Source organism: Chlorocebus sabaeus, chromosome 11 (genome assembly GCF_047675955.1).
Source record: "Chlorocebus sabaeus isolate Y175 chromosome 11, mChlSab1.0.hap1, whole genome shotgun sequence".
Lineage (NCBI taxonomy): Eukaryota > Metazoa > Chordata > Mammalia > Primates > Cercopithecidae > Chlorocebus > Chlorocebus sabaeus.
In genome coordinates, this window is record NC_132914.1 from 19,219,086 (window position 1) to 19,239,129 (window position 20,044).

General features: G+C 36.1%; 1 protein-coding gene across 1 annotated transcript in view; it reads left to right on the plus strand.

The window, feature by feature from the left end:
• The window catches only part of PIK3C2G (phosphatidylinositol-4-phosphate 3-kinase catalytic subunit type 2 gamma), a 383,353-nt gene that overhangs the window by 160,249 nt on the left and 203,060 nt on the right, over positions 1–20,044 (plus strand).

Below are 20,044 nucleotides of genomic sequence, written 5' to 3' on the forward strand. Positions count from 1 at the left end.
AAAACATAAATAAGCAATCAAATCTGAAAAGAACATTTATAAAGTAATATTGCAACAATGGTATGATAATGACAATAGCCCTGAAGGAAAGAAAAATAAAAATATATTTCGATTTGGATGAGATTAGTTGAGGTGAAATCTTAGAAGAGGGGTTTTGAAACAGCGTTTTGAGGAGATGATAGGTAAGAGTAAAGTGAAAAGATTCCGAGAACGAACTCGTACAAATATAGAGAGGCTGAAAGTAGCCACACTATGTTTCTAAAGCAGGACTTATTGTAAGGATGAATGTGAGAAAGAGTTCCAAGTTATAACATTATAATTCTTCAGATATTAACAACATTTATAATTGACTAAAATATTTAAGAGTACACCTTTTAAAATGATTAGAAAACTATTCATCTTTTTGTGCATACATTTTTATATAGACTTGAGTTAGATCTGAATCATTCAGTCTACAAGTTCCTCTGTATGGTCAATATCCTACCTTTTTTTTTTTTTTTTTTTTTTTTTGAGATGGATTCTCGCTCTCCTGGCCCAGGCTGGAGTGCAATGGTGCAATCTCGGCTCACTGCAATCTCCACCTCCCAGGTTCAGGCAATTCTCCTGCCTCAGCCTCCCAAGTAGCTGGGATTACAGGCACCTGCCACCACGCCTGGCTAAGTTTTTGTATTTTTAGTAGAGACAGTTTCCCCATTTTAGCCAGTTTGGTCTCAAACTCCGGACCTCAGGTGATCCACCTACCTCAGCCTCCCAAAGGGCTGGGATTACAGGCATGACCACCATGCCCAGTCTAATATCCTATTTTTTATTCCAGAATGATTACCTGGAACCTAAACTGATCTTACAAATTAAGAAATAGAATTAGCATTCAGAAAGCAAAAGAGTACCTACTCTGTACATGGTGCTGTCTGTGTGTGTGCTCGTGAGTGTATGTATGTGTGTATATTTATGTATATATAATTTTTCATAAGTAATAAAAAATCAGTATATTTATTCAATTTTGAGACTTTCATTCAATGTGATGTGAATGTATTGTACTTTTATTTCATAGGTTATTATGGCTTTTAAAGGTTTTTTCATTTTACAGCACATAGGAAATGAAAAACCACTTCTTTTGTTATATCTTTGTTTACAGGAACTTCTGAAAAGTAAAATGTGTACCCTTTTATTTCACTGAAAAATCCTTCTGTATGTATCAGAAGAAATGTTATTAAAAAGTGAAAATTTTGGTTAAAAAAAAAAGAGAGAACAACTGAATGGGACTAAATGAACAGAAAATTATTTCATGGTAAAAGTGATACCATGTTAATAAGAAAATGGACACTTGCTAAATCAAAATGAATAACTACTAAAGTCTATCTCTGATCTCTTACCCTTCACTAATTTTAATAATTGTTGTATATGCCATCTCTAATCATTTAGACATTAGAAAGATTCTCTAGAAACTGAATTGCCAAAATATTTATAGAAAGCATCTCAGAGTATGATGACCTTCTCCTTGACACCCAAGAATTATTAACACAGTTGCCACTTCAACATTCCCAATTCATAAAGCATTATATAACTATGCAAATACTCCAGGCCTAACTCATGCTGTCATGTGTGTTGAGTGTATTTCATCTGGCAAGAAACAAATATTGGCTTTCTTCTTGTCCATCAGAGAGTGCCAAGGCATTGTTCTATTACAAAATAAATATATAAACAAATCAATGAATATTAAAATTCCCATTCCAGTACAATCTATACACCTCTTGTCCTCGAAACACACTGTAAGCCATCTCCCCTCTGTAATGTTATGTTTGGCATTCAGTGCCTCTTCCTGGAATGGCTACCCCTGTCTTTACCTCCTGGGGCTTTAGTAGTCTTATCAGTAGTATGAAGTCTCACTTGAACAACTCCAATCTTGAGAATTTCCAATTCTGCTGAAATTCTGTACCATATTTTGTCTTTATCAATTGTTTGGTATTTATGTTTTTAGTCTTACATGTATGTTTGCATCTTACAAATTCTCACACTTAGCCTAATGTATTTAGTAAATACTTACTAGTATTTTTATTGAATTGGAGCTGCAAAATCAGGCAGACCACAAACTCAGTGGTGGTTTTGACCTTTCCTTGCTGAATGATCTGAAATTCCCTGAACTTCAGTTTCCATAGTGTAGAATGTGGATAATAGTAACTATTAGGATATAGTTACTATTAAGATAATAGTAACTATATCCAGTCAATAAATGGTGGTGGTGCTGTTGCTGCTGATGACAATGACAAATAACAATATCAACAATTACTAATTTTTTCTTTCATTCTTTTCCTTCAGTGTGCTTAAACTGATTTGACCTTTTATCTAACATAACCTGGATACTTTTATTTATTCTTTATATTGAAAATATTTCTGAGTCCCTTTGTTTCACCCAAACCCAAAGAATCCATTCAAGTTATGTCCTAAGTTTGATATGTTCATATGCATTCTCTATCACAGTGGATGCTTTTGTATAATTTTAGTACAATCACGTTCATTTTTTTGTCCTTACCCATAATTAAAACTATGTGATACTTGCTAAAATAGAACACTGCCAAATAATATTAATGAAGACCGCCACATAATATTAATGATGCAGAATAGAAAGACCAGAAATATACCTTATTATATTCAAGAATTTCTATTTTTTCAAAAAATTTTAAGTCAATGGAGGCAAGATCAATTATTTAATAAATGGTGTTTGGATGGCCAGCTGAGGGGGAAAAAAATGGGTCTGAAGCTAGCACAAGCCACTAGAATGTACCAGATATTCAAAAATTAGAAAAGAGAAAGAGAAAGAGAGAAACAATGAAAATATCAAAAGAAAAAAAAATCAGAGATTTTTTTATATTAGGAAAATACTTTTTAATAAATCAGTTTTGCATATCAAATCTTTTCAGTGGTGAGGAACTAATTTCTTTAATTAACACAGAACCCCTACAAACCCATAAAAATGGTTGAAGAATATAAGCAAATAATTCCATTAAAAATATATACTGTATATGGTTCTTAAACACAAGAATTGGTATTCAACTTGAATTATAAAATATAATCATATACTGCTTTCACCTATCAGATTGGCAAAAATTTTAAAAAAAGATTGGTGGCAGCCTACTAGTGAAACTGTGGGGAAACAGAACTGCAAATTGAAGATGGAAGTTGAATTGTTAAAATGTTATGGATGTTTGTTTATCAGTTATCTTTAACATTTTAAAATACATGTATTTTCACAAAGCAATTTTCCTTTTAAATACTAATTACAGATTTACTAAGATAGGTGCAAAATGATGTATGTATGATAATATTCGTGGTAGTTTTGGTTGTAAAACAATGAAAACAAATACTCATCAATGTAGAATTGGTAAACATATTTTGTTATACTCATCCAAATAAAATCTTATTTACTTTAGAAAGCACTCTACATGCTAACTGTAAACCAGCCCAAGATGTATTAGTACATTTCAAAAGCAATATGCAGTCTGTGTGTATAACATTCTACTATTCATGTAAAAGAAATATTTATTACTTACCTTGAGTGCAATTGCATAGAACATCTCTGAATGGATACAAAAGAAACTAGGTACAATGTTTTAAGGAGGGGAAAATGGGCACAGAGAGAGGAGGACGGGAGACTTAATTTTCATTGTCATCTCATTTGCATCTTTCAGATTTTGTAACCTAGATACATTGCCTATTTAAAAGAGTAAGAAAAGTAGATAATTTTTGAAAACCCTATAATTAGCCATGTTTTGAGAGCAACAGCAACAGACTGTATAATCTCCCCATATCTTTTTATATAAACACAGAATTTAGACCCTGCCAATCTGCCACTTAATTATTTTAATCATATGGAAGGGAAGGAACTTAAGATCATCTTGCCAGATGTCTTCTGTGTGCCTCTTAAGACCCACTCCACAGTTTCCCTGCCCCTGCCCCTGCCCTGGAGGTTAACCTCCATGGACAATGTCCGGAGTCTCTCTTGCCCCTGGCTTTTGTTTGGATAAGCCAATTGGCAGTCCCAGCAGGAGATTACAGGAAAAAAGAGAATTCAGAGTAGGTATTCTCTGCTTCCCTATCTATGGGACTCTCCTTCAGTTGACTGTGTCTTCCCTTCTCTTTTCATGGCCGCTGACTCATTCCTGAAGTCCCACACGTCAGGCCTGAGTGTTAACAGGTATCAGGTATAACTGATGTAAATGACGAGTTGATGGGTGCAGCACACCAACATGGCACAAGTATACATATGTAACAAACCTGCACGTTATGCACATGTACCCTAGAACTTAAAGTATAATAATAATAAATAAATTTTAAAAAAAAACAGTATCACCTATGTACCCAATGTACCACCTATAACGTGTACCACCAATGTACAACCTGTACCCTGTGATTTTTCTCCCTGCAACCTTTTTTAACAGTCCCATGAAGCCTTCCTCAAGTTGTCTGCATAGTGATCATTTTCTGTTTAGACCCTGTTACAGTGGAGGAAGTAGCTATTGTTGTTGTTGTTTTGCTATAATATAGGAATGAATACAAGTGAATATTTAATCATTGGCATGAACCATGTACAAAAGCATAGTTAGGTGTTTTATATTAACTTCAAGAGAATATGTATGTCAAAATAGAGTCTTTATTCAAAATGAAGGGCACTCTGTTTTGTCTACTTCTGTATATATACAGTCTACTGGTTTCAAAGGCCTTTTTCCTTCACTTTTTTCTTCTTCTAAATTTGATTGCTAGGCTTACTACTTAATGGCACATGTACTATAAAATAGAGAGTAGAAAAGAGTCCAATGAAATTCTTTTATTTAGAAGAGACGAAAATATATTGATATTTCCTTCTAGGTGGTGGTGATCTTACAGTTCTGTTTCTTCCCACTGCTCCATGCTACTTCACCTTTGTTCAAAGGTTGAATACAGATATTGAACTAAATATTGTAATAACTTCCTCGTTATTAATATAAGGGTACTCATGGTACCCCTGGATTTGGTTCCCATGTAGGATGATCACGTTTTACTCAGGGTCACGTGATATTATGAACCACGCGTGGCAATTCCACAACATGCAGCAATTGGCAGTGACCCTTTTTGCTTGTGCCCAGTCAGGTAGATTTGTGTTGTTTTGAATGGCAGAACCACTACAAGACTTTTTAATAAATAGGAAGTAACCGTGACAGATTTTTGTCCAGACAGATGTTCAGGGTTATCTTGTGACAGAATACTCAAACAAGTTGTCAAACTTAAGAATGATTTGTGCATTTTCTTTTTGAAATAAAAATTTCAAATTTGCAGCCTTTCTTGTGATGTCTGGTGAGTTGCCACTTGGCATATTTCCTATTAACACACAGACACATGCACTTCATGTCAGGTGCCCCTTCAAGATAAGGGTAATTTTTCACAGTAATGGAAAAGCAAATATTATTTGTTTTAAAAATGTTACAAGGGAGTATTCTGAAAATGTTATGTTTGTTTGGATATGTTTTCATAACTACCTGGATTTGTTAACAGAAAATATGTAAAAGCTGAAAAAAATCTTTTATTTATGTACTTTTAAAACTTGGAGACAAAATTTTCTATTCTGTCATAAAATCTTCCAAATAACGAATTTATAAGTATAAAGGTGCAACAGCTTCCACTAGCATGTAAGGACAACTGATAGCTATTGAGTAATATTGAACTGTTAAGCAAAATTGTTTAAAATATTTGCTTAACTGTTGGATGGTATTATTTAAAAGTATTATCATTGAGAATGCGATAACATTAATGCAGATTATGGGGGATTTCCTGCAATTAGGTCTCTGCATCTTTGTGATGGCTTCTTCCCGGCAATGAAGCTAAGGAAATCAAATATTGGAATGAGACCTCAGTAATGTAAAATGTAAACTAAGGTCCTAAAACGTAATGGAAAATATTCAATAACATAACTCTCACTAAGTAGTATTAATTAATAATAATCGTTAGAGTAAAATGTGCTTTTTTGATTAAAACATACAATAAAATTATTTTTGAGTAGTATTTCCTCTCTTATTCTTTTAAATTTGATCTCAGTTTGTGTATGTTTTGTAATGGAATATATTAGTATGAAAGAATATACTTATAATTCATTTGTTTTTATTATATATGTTTAATATACACACAATGATGTTTTAATATACATAGTGAAACGATTACTACAGTCAAGCAAATTAACATATTAATCATCTCACATAGTTACAGTCCATTTTGGGATAAGAGCACTTAAAATCTACGTATTTAAAATGATCAATATACAATACAGTGTTAACTATAGTCCTCATGTTGTACATTAGATATCTAGACTTATGCATCATATACAACTGCATCTCTGTTCCCTTTGACCTACATAGCCCCATTTCTTCTCCCTGTCCACATCCCACAATCACCATGTTATGTATTGTACTTTCTTTTAGATCCCACATAAAAGTAAAATTGGGCAGTATTTTTCTTTCTGTATCTGGCTTATTTCATGTAATATCCTTTAAGTTTATCCATGTTGTAGAAAATGGCAAGATTTCCTTTTATAAGGCTGAATAATATTTTATATAATTATATATATAATGAAATATTGTTACAAATTGAAAACATCTTATATATGTATATATTATATACACACAGATATATAATTGTGGTGTGTGTGTGTGTGTATATATATAGATAAATATTTATTTATCCATCCTTCCCAACCATTGATGGACACTTAAGTTGTTTTTATTTCTTGGCTATTATGAATAAGGCTGCAATGAATGTGAGACTGCAGATATCACTACCAGGGGCTGACTTTATTTATTTCTGGGTACATACCTAGAAGAGGGATTGCTGGATCATATGACAGCTCTATTTTTAGTTTTTTGAGAAACTTCCATACTGTTTTCCATAATGGTTGTACCAATTTACATTTCCACCAACAGTGTATTGAGTCCTCTTGGTGCCATTGTTTAAAGTTAGTTTGACCATATATGCTTGCATTTATCTCTGGGATCACTATTCTGTTGCATTGGTCTCTGTCTCTGCTTTCATGCCAGTACCATACTGCTTTGATTATTATAGGTTTGCTTGCATATAACTCTTTTTTATTTTTACTTTTTATTTTCATTTTTTATTTTACTATAAGTTCTGGGATACACATGCTGAACATGCAGGTTTGTTACATAGATATACATGTGCCATGGTGGTTTGCTGCACCTATCAACGTATCATCTAGGTTTTAAGCCCCACATGCATTAGGTATTTGTCCTAATGCTCTCCCTCCCCTTGCCCCCCACCCCACAGCAGGCCCCAGTGTGTGATGTTCCCCTCCCTGTGTCCACGTGTTCTCGTTGTTCAACTCCCACTTATGAGTGAAGACATGCGGTGTTTGGTCTTCTGTTGCTGTGTTAGTTTGCTGAGAATGATGGTTTCCAGCTTCATCCATGTCCCTGCAAAGGATATGAACTCATTCTTTTTTATGACTGCAAAGTATTCCATGGTGTGTATGTATGCCGCATTGTTTTTATCCAGTCTATCATTGGTGGGCATTTGGGTCGGTTCCAAGTTTTTGCTATTGTAAATAGTGCTGCAATAAACATACATGGGCATGTGTCTTTATAGCAGAATGATTTGTATTCCCTTGTGTATATACCCAGTAATAGTATTTCTGGTCCTACATCCTTGAGGAATTGCCACACTGTCTTCCATAATGGTTGAACTAATTTACACTCCACCGACAGTGTAAAAGCATTTCTATTTCTCCATATCCTCACCAGTATCTGCTGTTTTCTGACCTTTAATGATCGCCATTCTGACTGGCATGAGATGGTATCTCATGTGGTTTTGATTTGCATTTCTCTAATAACAAGTGATGAGCTTTTTTTCATATGTTTGTTGGCCATGTAAATGGCTTCCTTTGAGAAGTGTCAATTCATATCCTTTGCCCACTTTTTGATAGGGTTGTTTATTTTTATTTTTATTTTTATTTTTAAGATGGAGTTTTGCTATTGTTGCCCGGACTACAATGCAATGGTACAATCTCGGCTCACCCGCAACCTCCACCTCCCTGGGTTCAGGTGATTCTCCTGCCTCAGCCTCCTGAGTAGCTGGGATTATAGGCATGTGCCACCATGCCTGGCTAATTTTGTATTTTTAGTAGAGATGGGGTTTCTCTATGTTGGCCAGGCTAGCCTCAAACTCCCAACCTCAGGTGATCCACCCACCTCAGCCTCCCCAAGCACTGTGATCACAGGCGTAAGCCACCAGTCCTGCCTGTTGTTTCCTTTTTTTCTTGTAAATTTGTTTAAGTTCCTTGTAGATTCTGGGTATTAGACTTTCGTCAGATGGGTAGATTGTAAAAATTTTCTCCCCTTCTGTACATTTGCTGTTCTGATAATAGTTTCTTTTGCTGTGCAGAATCTTTAGTTTAATTGGATCCAATTTGTCAATGTTCACTTTTGTTGCAATTGCTTTTGGTGTTTTAGTCATGAAGTCTTTGCTCATACCTGTGTTCCTGAGTGGTATTGCTTAGGTTTTCTTCTAGGGTTTTTATGGTTTTCGATTTTATGTTTAAGTCTTTAATCCACTTTGAGTTAATTTTTGTATAAGATGTAAGGAAGGGATCCAGTTTCAGTTTTCTGCATATGGCTAGCCCGTTTTCTCAACACCATTTATTAAATAGGGAATCCTTTCCCCATTGCTTGTTTTTGTCTGGTTTGTCAAAGATCAGATGGTTGTAGACATGTGGTATTATTTCTGAGGCCGTTGTTCTGTTCCATTGGTCTATATATCTGTTTTGCTGCCAGTACCATGCTCTTTTGGTTACTGTAGCCTTGTAGTATAGTTTGAAGTCAGGTAGCATGATGCCTCCAGCTTTGCTCTTTGCTTAGGATTGTCTTGGCTATGTGGGCTCTTTTTGGTTCCATATGAAATTTAAAGTAGATTTTTCTAATTCTGTTAAGAAAGTCAATGGTAGCTTGATGGGAAAAACATTGAATCTACAAATTACTTTGCGCAGTATGGCCATTTTCATGATATTGATTTTTCCTATCCATGAGCATGGGATTTTTTTCCCGTTTGTTTGTGTCCTCTCTTATTTCCCTGAGCAGTAATTTGTAGTTCTCCTTAAAGAGGTCCTTCACATCCCTTGTAAGTTATATTCCTAGGTATTTTATTTTCTTTGTAGCAATTGCGAGTGGGCGTTCACTCATGATTTGGCTCTATGCTTGTCTTTTATTGGTGTGTAGGAGTGCTTGCAAATTTTGCAAATACATTTTGAATCTTGAGACTTTGCTGAAGTTGCTTATCAGCTTAAGAAGTTTTTGGGCTCAGACAATGGGGTTTTCTAAATATAATCATGTCAACTGCAAACAGAGACAATTTGACTTCCTCTCTTCCTATTTGAATATCGTTTATTTCTTTCTCTTGCCTTATTGCCCTGGCCGCAACTTCCAATACTATGTTGAAGAGGAGTGGTGAGAGATGGCATCCTTGTCTTGTGCTGGTTTTCAAAGGAAATACTTCCAGCTTTTGCCCATTCAGTATGATATTGGCTATGGGTTTGTCATAAATAGCTCTTATTAGTTTGAAATATGTTTCATCTCAAACTAATACGTAGTTTATTGAGAGTTTTTAGCACGAAGGGGTGTTGAATTTTATTGAAGGCCTTTTCTGTGCCTATTGAGATAATCATGTGGTTTTTTTGTTATTGGCTCTGTTTATGTGATGGATTATGTTGATTGATTTGCATATGTTGAACCAACCTTGCATCCCAGGGATGAAGCTGACTTGATTGTAGTGGATAAGTTTTTTGATGTGCTGCTAGATTTAGTTTGCCAGTATTTTACTGAGGATTTTTGCATCCACATTCATCACGGATATTGGCCTGAATTTTTTGTTGTTGTTGTTGTGTCTCTGCCAGGTTTTGGTATCAGGATGATGGTGGCCTCATAAAATGAGTTAGGGAGGAGTCCCTCTTTTTCTATTGTTTGGAATAGTTTCAGAAGGAATGGTACCAGCTCCTCTTTGTACCTCTTGTAGAATTTGACTATGAATCTGTCTGGTCCCAGGCTTTTTCTGGTTGGTAGGCTATTAATTACTGCCTCAGTTTTAGACTTGTTATTGGTCTATTCAGAAATTCTCCTTCTTCCTGGTTTAGTCTTGGGAGGGTGTATGTGTCTAGGAATTTACCCATTTCTTCTAGATTTTCTACTTTATTTACATAGAGGTGTTTATAGTGTTCTCTGGTGGTAGTTCACATTTCTGTGATATCGGTGATGACATCCCCTTTATCATTTTTTATTGTTCCTATTTGATTCTTCTCTCTTTTCTTCTTTATTAATCTGGCTAGCAGTCTATTCTGTTAATCTATTTAAAAAAAAAAAAAAAAAAAAAAACAGCTTCCAGATTCATTGATTTTTTTTTGGAGGGTTTCTTGCGTCCCCATCTCCTTCAGTTCTGATCTAATCTTAATTAATTCTTGTCTTCTGCTAGCTTTTGAATCTGTTTGCTCTTGCTTCTCTACTTCCTTTAATTTGATATTAAGGTGTCGATAGATCTTTTCCACTTTCTGATGTGGGCATTCAGTGCTATAAATTTCCCTCTAAAGACTGTTTTTTCTGTGTCTCAGAGATTCTGGTACATTGTGTCTTTTTCTCATTGGTTTCAAATAACTTTGTTATTTCTACTTTAATTTTGTTATTTATCCAGGAGTCATTCAGGAGCAGGTTGTTCAGTTTCCATGTAGTTGTCCAGTTTTGATTGAATTTCTTAATCCTGAATTCTATTTTGGTTGCACTGTGATCTGAGAGACTGTTATGATTTCCATTCTTTTGCATTTGCTGAGGAGTGTTTTACTTCCAATTATGTGGTTTATTTTAGAATAAGTGCTATGTGGTGCTGAGAAGAATATATATTCTGTTCATTTGGGGTGGAGAGTTCTGTAGATGTCTATTAGGTTTGCTTGGTCCAGAGCTGGATTCAAGTACTAAATATTCTTATTAATTTTCTGTCTCGTTTATCTGTCTAATATTGACAGTGAGGTGTTAAAGTCTCCCACTATTAGAGTCTAAGTCTCTTTGTAGATCTCTAAGAACTTGTTTTATTATTCTGGGTGCTCCTGTATTGGGTGCATATATATTTAGGACAGTTAGCTCTTCTTATTGCATTGTTTCCTTTACCATTGTGTAATGCCCTTCTTTGTCATTTTTGATCTTTGTTGGTTTAAACTCTGTTTATCAGAGACTAGGATTGCCACTCCTGCTTTTTTTTTTTTTTTTTTTTTTTTTTTTTGCTTTCCATTTACTTGGTAAATATTCCTCCCTCCCTTTATTTTGTATGCATATAACTCCTGAATGAATATAAACATCTGAGAGGTGTTCAACAAGTTTTCCTCTTAGGAGTATCTGATGAAAAGTTTTGATGACCTGCGCTTTTAATAATTGACTTTCAGATTCTGAGGGGAGGGGTTAGGCTTCAGGTTCAACATGAAAGTTAAATGGAACACTCATGTCTTGAGGTTACTGCCAATACTAAACACATTGTAAAGCACCTTAAGAATTCTTTCACAGGTGTTCTGAATAGTTATTTTTAAACAACAAAAAGAGACCCTCTGTCAGTTTTGTTTTATTCTTTTCAATTAAAAGAGAGAAAGTAATTTTCTATCAAAAAAAGATGTATGCAAGTGAACACAGCTCAATTAGCTTTTAAATGTAAATTTTAATTAGTGTTCTGACTCAGTGCCTAATTTGAATGTTGTCAGTTATCTGTGGTTTAGACTATTCCATGCCAAAATTTACTCTTGTTTGTTAGGAAGAGTCAAAAGTTGGCTTAATTCCACGCCTCTGCTTAGCATTTTATTAATGTAAAGCTTCTTGTAGTTTTAAGTGCCACATAAATACCTTTGTACACCTATCTGATACAGGTCTTCTTTTCAAAACAGAGCTTTTCTACTAGCTTCTGTTAACTAGTAGAAATTAGTAATATTCATCTGCTTCTTTAGTTAATTCAGCAGTTATTTAATGAATGCCTACTATATGTTAAGCTTTGTCCCATGCATTAAGATACAGCAATAAACAAAATAAAAATCTCAACACCCTAATGGAGTTTATATCCTAGTGGAGGAAACAAATAATAAGCAAGATAAATAAATAAGGGGCAAAAAATGTTCTCTTGTGAAATCAAAACAAGGACCTATGATGGGAGGAGGCAGTGCAATTTTAGATAAAGCACCTGGGGAAGAACTATTTGAAAAGCACTGGAGTAAAGATATTTGCAGGAGTCAGCCATGAAGATATTGGGCCAGGAGCTTTCTCTGCTGAGAAAACAGTGAGTTCAAAGGTATTAGAGTGTGCTTAGCAATGTAGGGAAGTATGAAAAGCCAGCATAGTCGTGTGAGGTATACACAGGGAAAGGAAACAGATCATGCAAGGTCTTATGGTTTTTGTAAGGTGGCTGAGTATCTGAATGAGAATGGAATCCATTAGCAGGATCACTTTGCCTGTTGTTTTGAGAATAGCGTTAAGGAGACAAAAGCAAAAGCAGAAAAGTCACACATTCTTAAGTTATTGCAATAGCCAGCTGAGAAATTTTATTGTATTAGCTGAAGGTGGTACCAGATGTAGTCAGATTCTATTCTACTACTGAATTTTAGAATTCAGAAAATTTCAGAAATTTCTATTCTTAATTTGAAGATAGAACTGACAGAATTTATTGATGAATTGGATGTGAGATATATTCATCATCTAGTGCTGCATAACTCAGTTTTATTCACTTAAGAAACACATATTTATTATTTCACTATTTCTGTAGGTCAGGAATTCAGGTACCCCTTAGCTGGGTTCTCTCCCTCAGGGTTTTTCTCTCAAGAGGCTGTAATCAAGGTGTCAACCTGGGATCTACCCTCATCTCAAGATTCAGCTGGAGAAAGATTTGCTTCCAAGCTCACTCAAGTGATTGCTGGCAGCATTTAATTCCTTGCCAGGAGGCCCACTTCATCAAAGCAAACATGTAAGAATAGCTAAAGAAAACACCAGCAAGACCAAAGTCAGAGCCTTTTACAACCTAATCACAGAAGATCACTATATCAGCTTTGTCATAATATATTGGCTAGGAAGAAATCACTAGGTCCAGCCCACACTTAGACAAGAGTTTTACACAACAGACATGAACACCAGTAGGTGGGATCACTGGGAGCTACATCAGAAGATGCCTCCCACCTAAGGTATGCCAGGGGGTTGGGAAGGGGAGGTGGGTGGCGATTGATGGAGAAGAGTCAAGAATGACCCTCATGTAAATAACAATACACAGGATTATTTTACTTGATAAACTCTCTTTTGGTGTTTAAAATTTTATTTTCTCCCTTGAATTGCAGAATTTTAATGGCTATAAATTATAAGTTCCAAATCGTTGTCTTAGATCATTTGAGCTCCTATAACAAACATACCATAAACTAAGTGGCTTATGAAAAATAGGAATTCATTTCTATCAGTTCTGAAGGCTACAAAGTCCAAGATCAAGGTACCAGCAGATTCAGTGTCTGGTGAGGACTTGCTTCCTGCTTCACGGACCGCTGTCTTCTCACTGTTTTCTCACATGGCCAAAGGGATACAGGAGCTCTCTGGGATTTCCTTTATAAGGACACAAATCTCATTCATGAGATCTCCACCTTCATGACCTAATCACATCCCAAAGGCTCCACCTCCTAATATCATCACATTATTGGTTAGGATTTCAATGTATGAATTTTTAGAGGAACACAAACATTCAGTTGATAGCATTCGTTCGTTCATTATATTCTTTAAAGAAAAAAAAAGACTGTCTGCCTCCACTCATAATCTGTCAATGACATTTGCCTTATGCCAGTTCTACTTGTTTTCTTTACCATTCCGGAGTTCCCAGAAGTTATTCAGTCCCAGCACTGTTTATTAAGAATTCAGATGTGCCCCTTGTTGCCTTACAGAGCAAAGACACAAGTCCTTGTTCTCAACAAGAGCTCAGCAAAGGCAATTATTTATCTGTTAGTTTACTGAGCGATGTAAAGTTTAGGAATAAATAAAGTTTTTAAAATATTAAATATTTTGGACAAATGTCTAAGGTCATGAAGCAAGATCATTTGTCTGGGGTAAATACCTGAGGTTTGTTGTCTCATGACAAGGAAATTAAGGACGCAGACACACAAGTGAGTTTAAGAGCAGAGGTTTAATAGGCAAGAGAAAGAGAAAAGCTCTCTCTCCTGCAGAAAGAGAGGGGCTCCCACGTGGGTCTTCCAGTTTCATGGCAAAATGCACAGGGGGTTTTACAGAGGAGCTTGTGGAGGTGGTGTCTAATTTACATAGGGCACAAGAGATTGGTCAGACTAGGTGTGCCGTTTGCATACTGCAAAGAAGCTAGCCGCCCCACCCTCATCTTTTATTATTCAGATGGGTCCCCTACCTGGCCAGCACCATGTTTCCTGTTCCTTTACTGTACACTTGGTTGGCAAAGAAAAGGGAAGATGGAGCCTCCAGGTTGAACATGCCTGGCCCCCAGGTAACCTTTTCCTACTGGCACAGTTGTCGGCATTCACCTGTGCAAGCTTTCAGCTTGCTTATCTACATCTGCAGCTTGATTTTACAAGCTGCTCTTTGTTAGAAAAGAAATAATTTGGGGGCTGCTTTTTGTTAAAAGAGAACCTTACCAAGGACTCTCTTACTCTCACCAACTGCTTAAATAATTTCTTTTTAGCTTCTGTATCATTTATACTACTAGTAAATGGCAGAGCTGGGTTGACAGTCCATTCTTTTTATATAAAAGTTTTCAGTTTTTGAGAACTTTGTAATCTTGAGGGACAAAACCGATTATCTTGAAACCATCAGAAAAAATGGTGACTTTCAAAGCATTATAATGTGAAATAGAAGTACAATGGAAACATAGAAAAAAAGAACAATAAGGGTAGACTGGAATAGAGGAACTGGCTGGGAGGAGAACAAGACCAAACTGGAGCCATGGATAATGGATAGAAGGAAGATACACAGATTATATTGTATTATGTAGTTTGTGCATAGGAAATTATTGAATACATATAAATATAAAATTGATGTTCATAGAGAATAGTTAAGGGCTTTCGTTTGATTCTGCAAAGTCATGTATTACCCCTCTCTTTCTTTCTGAATTTCCTTTTGGATGGCAATTGAGGAAGTAAGAAATGAAAACACATCCAGTGTACTAAGAGTTTAACAATCATTCTTCAGTGTCTTTTGGCCATCAGAAAATAATGCTGTCTTGTAGACAACCAAAAATATAGCCCATTCTTCAGTGCCCCCTGCTCTGGCCTCAGTTCTGTATGAGCCCTTTTCTGCCTGTCCTAACCACATCATTGATTTTGGAATATGTGGGTATGTTCTTACCACTCCAAAAATTCCCCTTGGGCTTTGTGTTGCAATTTTCCATCAAGTACACACTCCCCACTCTCTCTGTTTGTAATCATCTGTGCTGATTCTGAAACCGTTCAATCTCTATAAAATAAGAATGAGGTGCACTGATTTTTTTTAACGAAAGGCCACATCTTTTATTCTAGACTCTCTTTCAATCGGAATGAATCCAGTGATAGCCATAGTAGAGTTAGCTGCCTATTCTTACAGTTTTTAAAGTCAATATGAACAAAGATAACATGGACTGTGCATGAATCTAGAGTTGGGGTAATCACTTTTGTAATAACTAAAACCTAATCAGACACTTGGTATTATGTAATTAGAATCTAAATATGTAAATAAGTGATGATAGTTTTTTTAAGTCAAGATATAGAAAATTCTACATCACTTCTTTTGTAACCTTCTTTCTTTAATTAACATTAAAGAAACTAATTAACATTAATTAATTTATTAATGTTAACAATTTATTTTACATCAATGCTCAAAAATGAAATTTAAACTTCTTAAGTTTTATGGGGTAATCCTCCCTGTTCTTATTTACTACCTTCATCTTATCCACCATAAGCTAGGTGAGTTTTATAGGCAGAAAGATATGAAAAAAATGATAGGGACAGGCCAGTTAGGTCTTCCAATTGCTTTTCATTTCCAAGAGTGGATTAAACATTTTAATAAATTATGTATTCTAAGGGATGAAAGAAATGTTAGTGTGAAGCAATAATTTTCTGGGCATATTCTATTATTTAGAGCAAAAGATACTCCCATGTCTCAAAGAACTTGCTTATATGATGAGCCATGGGTTAAACCAAGAAGAGTAAGTAGATTGCATGGTTAGTCTTGCTTAGAAACATGCCTAGTAACTTGTAGATGCTCGTTGTATATATTACATGAATGCTGGATGAATTTTTCAAATACCTCAGTGGCCTAAATGCTAAGTAGAGGTAGTGGGCAGAATTCTAAGATGGCCTTCAGTGACGCTCCTCCTAGCCAGATCCCCTGCCCTACAATGTGGGAAGAAGCTGAATATGGTGAGTATCACTCTTGTGATTGTGTTACATTATATGGCAAAGGACAGATTATACTGAGTGGGCCCAACTAATCATTAGAGCCCTTGAACCCTTATAAGCAAAGACTTGCCTCCAGCTGGCAGGAAATGAAGTGAAAGAGATTCAAAGTGCAAGCAGAGTTTAATGCAAGGGGATGCTCTGTGGCTGACTCTGAAGATGGTAAGGGTCATGCAGCAAGAATGACATGGCTTCTAGTTGCTGAAAGTGGCTCCTGGCTGATAGCCAGTTTCGGAAAAAGAAAGGAAGAGGGGAGGAGGTGGACTCTCCTTACAACCACCAGGAACTGAATTCTCCCAACCATCTGAACAAGCGTAGAAGTAAGTATTTTCCCAGAGCCTGGACAATACTTGGATTTTAGCCTTATGATACCCTGAGCAGAGCACCGGCCATACCATTCCTGGACTTCTGACTTACAGAACTGTAAGTCAATAAGCGGCCATTGTTATAAGCCACTAAAGAAGACTGTCAGCACCCACTCATTAAAATCTAAAAGAACCCCGAGGAAAGAGAGATTTAAGAAGTTTATCACCTGGAAATCATAAGTTAAAATTTTTTAGATATGTAACTGTTCCTCAGACAACCCCCAAATATTATAATTTACAAATTCATAAATAATTGCATATAGAGGAGCAAGCATTTGAAGAGCAAGTCAGTTCACTGCAAGTTGTTTTAGCCACTTAACCTAAGTCTAAGGCATTTAGAAAAAGTAAAAGAGACTCACCTACATGAAAAACCAGTTAATAAACTAGCCTAGGTTAGGAAGATAATTAATTATTTTGGTTGTAAACGTCCCTCACTACAACGGATTTCTCAAATAAATGTTCATGGGAAAAGGTGAAAGATTCTACTGCTTATACATCGATCCCTGCGAATGTATAGACAGCTTTATATTATGTAGTTGGCATCTTTCCCTGTTAGGAACAACTAAATTCAAATTCCACTATTTAGAATATATATTGGAAATGCACTAGTAACAGCAAAATTTTTATCTAATCTGTTGCATGCTTAACCTATGCCTACATTGAATGAACACTTTAATGAAATATACTCAGTATTAACCAAGTCTGTTATATACAGAGAATCACTGTTATTATACTACATCAAATGCTACACTAAAGCTCTCTGAAACTAAGACCAGAGTCTAGCTCTGTCATCCATACTGGAGTGCAGTGGCCTGATCTCGGCTCACTGCAACCTCTGCCTCACGGGTTCAAGTGATTCTCCTGCCTCAGCCTCCCGAGTAACTGAGATTACAGACACCTACCTGCCAACACGCCTGTCTAATTTTTGTATTTTTAGTAGAGACGGTGTTTCACTTTGTTGACCAGGCTGTTCTCAAACTCCTGACCTCAATATGCCCGCCACAGCCTCCCAAAGTGCTGGGATTACAGACGTGAGCCAACGCACCCAGCCCTTCTTTTTTCTTAATGACTTTTTTCTACATGTTATATTTATTAAGGCAGAGTTGATATCGTGTTTAAGAATAATAACCCAGGACTGAGGTAAATTCAAATTTGAATCTGACACTTAGTAGTTGTATGATTATGAAAATGTCTCTAAACCTCTCTGAGACTCAGTTACTTAATATGCAAAAAAGTATGTTTAAAAATATTGTTTTGTAGGTTTTAATTAAGACTGATTGTCCCGGCATGGTGACTCACTCCTGTAATCTCAGCACTTTGGGAGGCCAAGGAGGGCGATCACGAGGTCAGGAGTTTGAGAACAGCCTGGTCAATATGCTGAAACTGCGGCTCTACTAAAAATACAAAAAAATTAGCCAGGTGTGGTGGCGCACGCCTGTAATCCCAGCTACTCAGGAGGCTGAGACAGGAGAATCGCTTGAACCCGGAAGGCAGAGGTTGCAGTGAGCCGAGATGGTGCCATTGCACTCTAGCCTGGGTGACAGAGCAAGACTCTGTCTCGAAAAAGAAGTAAATAAATAAATATAAATAAAAAAGATTAATTGAGATCATATATATATGGCACTTAGCACACTGCCTACAATAATTAAATCATTCAATATATCTTGTCTATTTTTTATTGTTGCTATATGAAAATTAGAAAATGCAGATTAGCATAGGTATCAAATAAAGTATTTGATAGTCCCTGTTGAGAGAGGCAGTAATATCGCCTAGGGGTTAGGCATGCAGATCTACATTGATCTACATTGCCAAATTACCTTTTATTAAGGTTGTAAGGATTTACACTTCCATTAACAATAAATTAGAGCAGCTGTTTCCTGTATCCCCACCCACATCTGTATTCTAACTTGGTTTGTTAATAGTGTCTAATTGTTGAGATAATTGAATTACGAATGAGGTTGGGTATAATTTTCTATTAGCTTTTCTTTAGTATTTCTTAATTTTCGAATGGTTTATTGTTTTAAGATGGTTGTTGTACCATTTGCACTCCAAAGAATTCCATTTCTCAGTAAGGCCCAACAGTAATTGTATCCATTTATCATTGCTGCGGTAACAAATTATTGCCAGCTTAGTTCCAGAGATCAGAGCCCAAAAACTGGGTTTCATGATCTCAAATCAAGGTGTCAGCAGGAATGTATTCCTTTGAGAGGATATGGAAGAGCATCTCTTGCCTTGTTGCTCTGGTCTGAATGCTTGTGTCTCCCCAAAATTTATATGTTGAAACCTAATCTCCAATGTCCTGGTATTAGGAATTGGGGCCTTTGGAAGGTGATAGACTGTAAGGACAGAGCCCTCCTAAATAGGATTAGTTGCTTTATAAAAGAAGCTCCAGAAAGCTAAATAGCCCTCTCCACTATGTGAGGACACCGCTAAAAGATGCCATCTGTGAACCAGAAGCAGTCCAGACACAGAATCTGCTGGCACCTTGACCTTGGACTCCACAGACTCCAGAACTGTGGAAAACAAATGTCTGTTGTTTATAAGCTACCCAGCATGTGGTATTTTGTTATAGCAGCCTGAGTGAACTAAGGCACTTGCCTCTTCCAGCTTCAAGAGACTTCCCACATTCCCTGGCTCCTGTCCTTCCAGCAATGGCATCACTCTGACCTCTGCTTCTGTTGTCACATCTCCTTCTCTTCCTTCTGACCCATCTGTCTCCCTCTTATAAGGATGCTTGTAATGACATTGGGCCCACCCAGGAAAATCTTCCCATCTCAAAATCTCAAAATCCTTACTTAGTCACATCTACAAGTTTCCTTTGTCATGTAAGGATTATATGGACACATCCAAGAATTAGAATGCAGATATTAGGAGTGGAGGAGTAGGTGCATTATTCAGTTTACCATAGGAAGTCACTTTCATTTCTTCCTTGTGTAGCCTTTACTTTAATCCACAGTACGTTAGCTAATGCTTACAAATGGCTGAAGAAATTTAATTCCAATATTAAAGTATAAAGGGTTTACAAAATATTGGCTTTTCACAGATCCTACACGGAATAAAAAACAACCCTTTTACAAAAGATACACCTAATCCACGTAAGAGCACAATACAAAAAAAAAAAAAAAAAAAAATGTAGTTTTCCCTTAAGGCTATTACATGCATATTATATCTGACATTATGATAAACCAGAGTGAAATCAAGTAAGCAG